Source organism: Triticum aestivum, chromosome 1B (assembly GCF_018294505.1).
Source record: "Triticum aestivum cultivar Chinese Spring chromosome 1B, IWGSC CS RefSeq v2.1, whole genome shotgun sequence".
NCBI classification, from domain to species: Eukaryota; Viridiplantae; Streptophyta; class Magnoliopsida; order Poales; family Poaceae; genus Triticum; species Triticum aestivum.
The window spans coordinates 235,638,195-235,647,526 of NC_057795.1; positions in this window are offsets into that span (position 1 = coordinate 235,638,195).

Below are 9,332 nucleotides of genomic sequence, written 5' to 3' on the forward strand. Positions count from 1 at the left end.
GAGGGGAATTTTACGCCCAACCCACCACCCACTTGATAGCCACTTTCGATGACTTAACCGACATGCTAGATTATGCGTCCGAAGACATTCACGGTATGGACGGCGATCCCGACGCTAAACCAAGCCATGTCCCACCCATTACGGGGCATTGGACGACCACCTGAACCTACGATGTGTACATGCTGGACACCCCAAGACCAGATGAGAACAGACCCGTCGATAAACCACCAAAGCGCGAACGTCAACGGCACCGCTCACGATCGCGTCGGGCGAAGGATAGTAATACCGGTACCAGAGACAATGAGACTCTGGATGGTGCTGAGATACCGAATACCCCATCGAGCCCACATCCTAACAGGATAAAAGGGAAGAGGGTGAATATAGCCCTGGACACGCTGACAACGAAGTTGCGGAGGACAACAACTACATGCCAGAATTCGAAGAGGAGGTTAGCCTCGGTGACGAATACTTTATTGTCCCAGAGGAACCCCTCGACCAAGAATGCTTTAAGCGACAGCTCATTGCTATAGACCGAAGCCTGAAGAGGAAGCAACATCAGCTCAAAGAAGAGCAAGACACGCTGAATGAAAGGTGGACTAAGGTCCTGGCCACTGAGGAATACGACCAAGAGCGACCTGTCAAAAGTTACCCTAGGCGCAAGCTACTGCCTCAATTTGATGACGAAGTCCTTGAACCAATACCATCGAAATACAATCAGGCAGATCAACCAGATCGACCACCACATGGGCGGGATAAAAAGGCATATAAAGCTGAACACCGACCTACACCCCCTCTCCGAAGAGGCAGGGAGACTGCGGCTACGAGATATACATACGGCTTGCAACATGACCTAGCCATTAAAGCTGGTCAAACCAGGTCAATCTATAGATCAAGGGTCCGTGCCCCGACGCGAGACAATGGCTACGAAGCCTGGCGCGATGACCGTTACTATGTTCGGGATCAAAACCGAACTCAGAAGTCAGTCGATCTCCACCGCGACATTGCAAGATATAGAGGGGCTGCACACCCCCTATGCTTCACTGATGAGGTCATGGAACATCAATTTCCGGAAGGGTTTAAACCCGTAAACATCAAACCATATGATGGAACAACAGATCTGGCTGTATGGATTGATGATTTGCTTCTCCACATTCATATGGCTCGAGGAGATGATCTCCATGCCATTAAGTATCTCCCTCTAAAGCTGAAAGGACCAGCACAGCACTGGCTAAACAGCCTCCCAGAAAACTCCATTGGAACCTGGGAAGATTTGGAGGATGCCTTTAGGGCTAACTTTCAGGGCACTTATGTCCGGCCACCGGATGCTGACGACTTGAGTCATATAATTCAGTAGCCTGGCGAATCGGCTCACAAGCTGTGGAATCGGTTCTTAACTAAAAAGAACCAGATTGTAGACTGTCCAGATGCCGAGGCCTTAGCGGCCTTTAAGCACAGCGTCCGCGACAAATGGCTCGCCCGACACCTTGGGCACAAAAAGCCGAAGACCATGGAAGCTTTAACGGCACTCATGACCCGCTTCTGTGCGGGCGAAGACAGCTGTTGGCTCGTAGAAGCAACAACTCAGGTGACCCTGACACCTCTGAGGTACGGGATGGCAATGGTAAACCTCGCCGCAACAAAAACAAACGTCGGAATAACAACAACGACGACACAGACGATATGACAGTCAATCCGGATTCAGTGGTCCTAAGTCCGGTCAGCGGAAGAAACCTTTTAAAGGCAACAAGGACGGGTCATCCAGCTTAGACAAAATCCTCGAGAGGCCCTCCCAAATTCATGGCGTACCCGATAAGCCTACAAATCATACCAACTGGAACTGTTGGGTTTTCAAACAGGCCGGTAAGTTAAATACCAAACATAAGGGAAAAGGGCCCCCAAGCGAAGACGATGATGAGACCCGTCAGCCGAACACCGGGGGTCAGAACCAATTTCCCCTCGAGGTGAAGACAGTGAACATGATATATGTCACTCACATCCCCAAAAGGGAGCACAAACGCGCATTACGGGACGTCTATGCCGTAGAGCCTGTCGCCCCCAAGTTTAACCCATGGTCAGCCTGTCCGATCACTTTTGATCGCAGGGACCACGCAACTAGTATCCGTCACGGGGGTTCAGCTGCCCTGATACTTGATCCAATCATTGATGGATACCACCTCACTAGAGTCCTTATGGATGAAGGAAGCAGTCTCAACTTGATCTATCAAGGCACTGTCCATAAGATGGGGATCGACCAACCAGGAATCAACCCCAGTAACACTACCTTCAAAGGTGTGATACCAGGAGTGGAGGCCCATTGTATGGGCTCAATCACACTGGAGGTAGTATTCGGCGCCCCAGATAACTTTCACAGCGAAGAGTTAATCTTTGACATCGTCCCTTTCCACAGTGGTTACCATGCACTGCTCGGACGAACTGCCTTCGCTCGCTTTAACGCAGTCCCGCACTATGCATACTTGAAGCTCAAAATGCCTGGACCTCATGGTGTTATTACAGTTAATGGTAATATGGAGCGCCCACTCTGTACTGAAGAGCACACCGCGGCCCTGGCAGATGAAGTGTATAGCGGCCTTTTCAAGCCGAATAGTTCACCGGCCAATAAAGCCAATGACGTATCTAAACAAGTGTGGTCCGTGCAAAATCGCGATAAGCCAACGGATCCAGACCTTGATTAGCAGTTCGGCCTCCGCCGATCGCCTCATCAGCTTGCTGCCTATGTACCGCGCATACATAATTACGCACTAAAAATACCTTGGGCGGCGCTGGAGGCACACTGCAGAATAGGTCCATTACACGGCTTGACCATAATTGGACCGCACATATCTTTTTCCTTTTAACGCAGGTTCATCAAGAGCCCTACTTACAAGATGGTTGTCACAGGAGATGCTTTTAAAGGCCAACACGTCCCAACCATCAAACGCTCCTCTCAAAGGACTCACTACTAAGGAGAAAAGGCGCGGACGTGCGGCAGGGCATCATGGGAGTTTCTTTTCCGAACTAAGATTCTTAAGCCCTGTGTTAGACTTTCCCTTATGTAAATTCTTTTCTTTTTTCCTTAGGCATGTAATATGACCTTAATATTGAATGACATCGATTGTCATTGAAATATGAATAAAGATATAAAGGGCACAAATGATTGCCACCTTCTTGCTTGGGTGTTAGATTTTTTCCTCGTCATCTAAGCCACTCCTTACGTTTGACTGACACACTTGGTTTGACACGATCTTCATACTAGGGGCTGTATTCGGCCCTGCTAAATTCTTAAGTCCGAACACCCATAGGGAACTCTTCGGCATCCTGAATATTGCATTATATGCATCTGCTCCAAATCATGTCTTTGGTCTATAGTTGGGTTACCCGACTCCTGTGCTTGCTACCTTACGTTTCGCAAGTTCGGCTAAGGTAGTAAAGGGAGAACTATTGCGATTGTATTTCCGGTTTGTTCGGTCAAGTACCTCAGTAGAGAAAGCCGAAAACTGACTGTCATGATAACCGAGAGCGGGTCAGCGATCCGGTGACTTAGTGTTATACTACGAATCGTTTACGATTTATGCCGTATTATACGAGGGGCTGGGTTTTTTGACCAGCCGCGTTGCAAAGGAGCTGCACTCCGGATTGCCGATCATGTAACAAGGGCTATTACTTAGCGCCACCAATGGACCCTTATGGCTAAAGTGAAAGTACTAAAACCGCATAGTCTGATTGCCTGGTTCACTCTGCAAGACGCCTCCTATATCGGACCAAGACATTGGATAAAGTGTGGTCATGCGGTCCTGAACACCCCTGTAGTATCTATGTGGGGGCTGAAGCCGATGACTGGTAAACTTTCAGACATAAAAACAACAAAATAGGAGGATAAACTGATAATAAAGCATAATAAAAACTATCATACATTACGAGTTCATTACATAACTCCTACAACCGGACACAACTACTCAAATTTATGTCCTTGGAGCACTGTCCTTCTACAATACGGGCTCCCTCGAGGACCTCGTCGAAGTACCTCTCCGGCCGCCGGTGCTCCTTGCCCTCAGGTGGCCCTGTGGTGGCAATCTCGGTGGCTTTCAACTTCGCCCATTGAACCTTCACGTGGGCAAAGGCCATCCAAGCACCCTCAATACAGGATGACCGCTTAAGGGCATCAATCCGAGGAAGCGCCTCCACCAGCCTCTTCACGAGCCCGAAGTGGCTGTTGAGCATGGCTTCGGATGGCCACAGACGGAGTATTACGTCCTTCATGGTCAAGCCGACCACCCTATGCAGCTCGGACAGCTGCTTCATTTGGTCACTCAGGGGCACCGGAATCTCTGGCGCAAGGTATTGCGACCAGAAGAACTTCTCCGTTGAGCTCCCCTCTTCGGCTCAGAAGAATGTGGCAGCATCCGCATGCTCCTTGGCAAGTCAGGAAAGGCGCCTGGAGAACTCCGAACTCGGGTTAGTAAAATACATCTTCTACTGGCATACCTACTCTGCATAATAATGGCCTTACCAGGCGCAATCCGCCTCGCCTCTTGGATCCCTTGGCGAGTGTCCTGGGCATCAGACCAGGCTTCCTTTAGGCTCTCACGGGCTTTGGCAAGCTTGGGGGCCTGCTCCAAACTCTTCTGCTCCAAGGACTCGCATCTAGCAATGGCGTCCTGGAGCTCTTTCTCAACCTCACCCACCCGCGCCTCATGTCGTTGGTGAGTGGTCTCCTCCTCCTCTAAGCTTTTGGCCGCCTTGTCCGCGGCCACCTTGCTCGCCTCCGCATCCATCTTGGCTTCGGCGAGGGCGCTTTTGAGGGACTCGATCTCATCGGCGCAAACTGCGAGCATTGTTAAAACATTTTTAGTCTGTTTTAAATGACTAACTCATGTACAATTAGAGATATATACTCAATGTACGCATACCATGCATCTCTCAAACCGCTTGTTGATGCGGATTACTTCTTGACCATCCATCCGTAGCTTCCGAGTGAGTTAGGAAACTTCGGCGGCCTGGGTGCTCTCCGCCAGCAAGGAAGCCTATTGCACGATAGAGTAAAATGTCACCTCATCCGAACACTACGTGATCCTCTGTGTGGCTTTGCTAGAACTGGACAGAGTCTCAGGGGCTACTATCTATATACTAGCATATTCCTTTATTAAAATCGGTTAGAAATATTACATCGCATACCTCAAAGCCTGTTAATAGGCTGGTAAAAGCTTCGTTCAGCCTGCTCTTGGCGGACTGAATCTTCTCTACCACCATACCCATCAGGGTACGGTGCTCCTCCACGACGGAAGCACGGCGAAGTGCTTCCGCCAAAGAATCCGGCGCCTCCGGATTGATGAAGGTCGCCGGTGGAGTTGATGCTCCCCCACCTTCAAAGGGCGTCGCTCTCCCGACTCCTGAGTCGTATGGGTCTTCGGAATAGTGTTTGGCTGGGGGCTGGATTGGCATGGCCCCCGCCATCAGTCTCCATGGGGGTTGGTCCCCCATGTCTTCGGCAGTCGAGGTGCTACCCTCCGACGCCGTATTGATGGCCTCCCACGTCTCTCCATGGCCTGGAGAGGCTGTTCGGGATGAGGCCTTGGTGTTGTCCATTACAGGTGGCGGGGAGGCCCGCGGAGGCGTCTCGCTCTCCACCATCCTCGGCTCCAGCAAGTTCCCCGGAGATGATAGTTGGGGGAGATCGCGGGCCGGACTGAAGCATACAATATAAATATATTAAAAACCACAATCATAAACGCCGATATATGTAGGGTATCCATGGACATTTACAAATCGACCAGGGGCTTCCACCTGAGGTGCCGCTCAGGGATGGCTTCGGCATCCCAATCCGAGTCGTTCGAGAGGGATATCTTCCCCCTCTTGGACGCCTCCGCCTTTGGTCTTCGGAGGCCGCTCTTTTCTTCCTCCTCCCCTTAGAGGAAGAGTCGCTCTCTTCTTCCTCCTCTTTTTCATATTCATCTCGCTCGTGGGAGGACAAGGCTTCGGAATCCCCGGACATAGCATCCGGGGGACCTTTACGGCAGGGGCCGCTTTTGGCCTCCATGTCCTTCTTCTTGGTTTTCTTCTTTGGTGCCTGGTACGATGCTGGAGCCAGCATTCTCGTCAGCAGAGGATCAACTGGGTTCTCGGGCAGCGAAGACAGACACTTGATCCGCTCCGCCTTCTTCGTCCATCCTTGGATAAAGGATGAAAATCTCAACACACGCTTGTGATTTTTGAACTAAGTTATGTTCGGAAACTAAAAAAACTTACTGGGGAGGCTGGGTGAGCACAGTCGAGGCCGATGTCGTCGGTCGTCTCCAGTCAGGACTTCTGGGCCTTGAAAAGCAGCCTCTAGATGTGTTTGTGCATCATGGTGAAGAATTGCTGCAGGGTCCGCAACCCTTCCGGATTGAACTACCACATATGGTGAGGCCGGCGCTGGCAGCGAAGGGTCCGGCAGAATAGCATCACTTGAACTACGTCAGTGAGGGTGGTGTTCTTTTCTATCATATTTTTATGTGCTTTTGCATCAACACCTCGTCGGTTGACCCCCAGTCTGGACCCTTTTTGATCCATGACGCAAGCCGCATTGGGGGACCGGATCTAAACTCAGGAGTGGCCGCCGAGTTGGTGTCACGTGGTTCGATGATGTAGAACCACTCCTGCTGCCATATCTTCACAGTCTCCACATAGGCCCCTTTGGGCCAGATGACGTTGGGGAGTTTGCTCACCATTCCACCTCCGTAGTCTGCATGCTTCCCATCCACCACCTTTGGCTTCACGTTGAAGACTTTGAGCCAAACGTCAAAGTGGGGGAGAATGCGGAGGAGTGCCTCGCACATGACGATAAACGCCGAGATGTGGAGGAAGGGGTTTGGGGGCTAGATCGTGAAAATCTAGCCCATAATAGAACATGAGGCCGCGGACAAAAGGGTGAAGTGGAAACCCGAGTCCGCGGAGGAAGTGGGGGATGAATACCACCCTTTCGTCGGGCTCCGGAGTGGGGATGACCTGCTTCTTGGCAGGGATCCTGTATGCAATATTCGTACTCAGGTACCCTGCCTCCTGGAGCTCCATTATGTCCTTCTCCTTCACGGAGGAAGCAACCCACTTGCCTTGAGATCCAGATCTGGACATGACTGGAGAGGTTGGTGGCGGTGGGGAGAATCGAAGCTCGGGTGTTGGAGCTCGAGGATGGGGAGGCTGAGGAAGGAAGAAGGCGTGGGATAGAAAAGCTGGATCTTTATCCACTTATATAGGCCGTGAATACCGAGCTCCCACTCCCCTAGCCTTAAAACCTTGCATGTTCCTAATGCGGGTATGCGCCATGGTCGGTTGGATTATCCAAATACCATTGATACGCAATCCCGTATTAAGTGGGCATGATCTCTCATTGACGGGACGTGCCAATGAGGCATGGCCTCGAAACACGGAACACGGGGCGTGAAAACGGTTCAAAATGCCGAAGGGACAAATCTGACACTTCATTGAAAAAGTTGTCAGTAAAAGACACTATTGTTATTTTTTATATATCCTGCCTTCGCGGCTAAGGGTTGTGTTCATTGTGGAAAGCCGGATACAATTCTTTTATAGAGGAAAGCTGATGTGTATTCCTTAAGGAACCCGCCTTGCAATGCCGAAGACAATCTGAGCGCCTAGTATATGATCATTGAAGACAGGTTCAGGGGCTACTGTGGGAATCCTAGACTAGGGGGTGCTTGGGCGTCCGGTCTATTGATGTGGGCCAGACTGATGAGCCTTCAAGGTACAAGACAAAAGATTATCTCCCGTGTCCGATGGGGACTCTCACATGCGTGGATGGCATGTATAGGTGTCCGGATATTTTATTCCTTTCTGTAAAACCGACTTTGTACAACCCTAAGCCCGTCCGGTGTCTATATAAACCGGAGGGTTAGATCGGAGGCAGGATCACAACATTGCTAGGCTAGCTATCTAGGGTTAGCCGAATCGATCTTGAGGTAGATCAACTCTTTTAACCCCTATACCCTCAAATATAATCAAGCAGGAGTAGGGTTTTACCTCCATTAAGAGGGCCCGAACCTGGGTAAACACTGTGTCCCTTTTCCATTATTACCATTGATCTTCAGATGCACAGTTTGGGTCCCCCTACCCGAGATCTGCCGGTTTTGACACCGACACCCATTTTACTGTACAAATGTATTCAAAGCTATGAATCCATGTTATGTCCAATTAAATTTTTTGCTGACTGTATAATGCATGTAACCTACTCATACCAACATTTTAGTGCATTCCAAATGTCTATACTACCGTTGCAACTCGAACTAAATTTGAATTCATTTCTCTATTTGAATAAGAATCTACAATCATCATTGTTGCCAACTTAAACCATCATTCATGTATTATCTTAACAACACACCACATGATTATATAGAGATAGATATGAACTATGTGTACTATATGAACTCGATTTCAAAATTTTGAATACACTTGATGTTGATTCCAAATAATAGTACATTTGATGTACTAGCTAGATCTTCATAATCTAAACCATGTTTCATATGTACACTGTGTTTATCACACAGAGTATAGTGCCCCGCCCCCTACATTATGACATGTATTTAGCCCTGAGCTGTAAAAGCCACACATTATCACAAATTCAAATAAATGTTCTATATATTATATGTAGTATAACATGTTCATAACCACACCATGCGTATCACCGTTATATATATTCATGCATGCGTCAGTTTAAAACACTATGATATATTATTCAAATATCCGAATTCATTTTTATAATGAATTATGATCTCTATTCGTCTTCTACACCCGCACAATCCTCTTATCTTTGTAGCTAGCGCTAACTTTCTCTCGTGCATGCACACGTCCGCCTCCCTCTCACCCTCCCTCAGCATTCTGTAGCTCCATCGCGCACATTCGACTGTTCATTTAAGGTCATTCACCCATGGTGTGTGTAGGCCCCCCAACTCTTTCTTTCCGGGACACACCGATCGAGATGCCTCTCTAGCCAGGTGTGCCTACCACAAACACAAGCTTTCCCTCTCCTCTTCTCACCGTCCATGCCTCACTCCCGCCCCTCTTTTCATCGATATCGTACTCGCACACTCCTTCCCCCTTGATATAGTATGCCTCTCACACCACCTCCTAGCTGCATCCCTCTCTCTCTATCCTTCTCTCCGAGCCTTATTTAATTTGCTTCTAACACATACATGCATGTATACCGATCGATCTCCCTACATATACCTAGGTCGACTATAACTCCTCTTCCCCATGCATCGATTGACGCACCTCACAAGTTATGTCTCTCCCTTTCTCCGACAAAGGACGATTGATCTTACTATGTAGTTACGTGTGCTTAC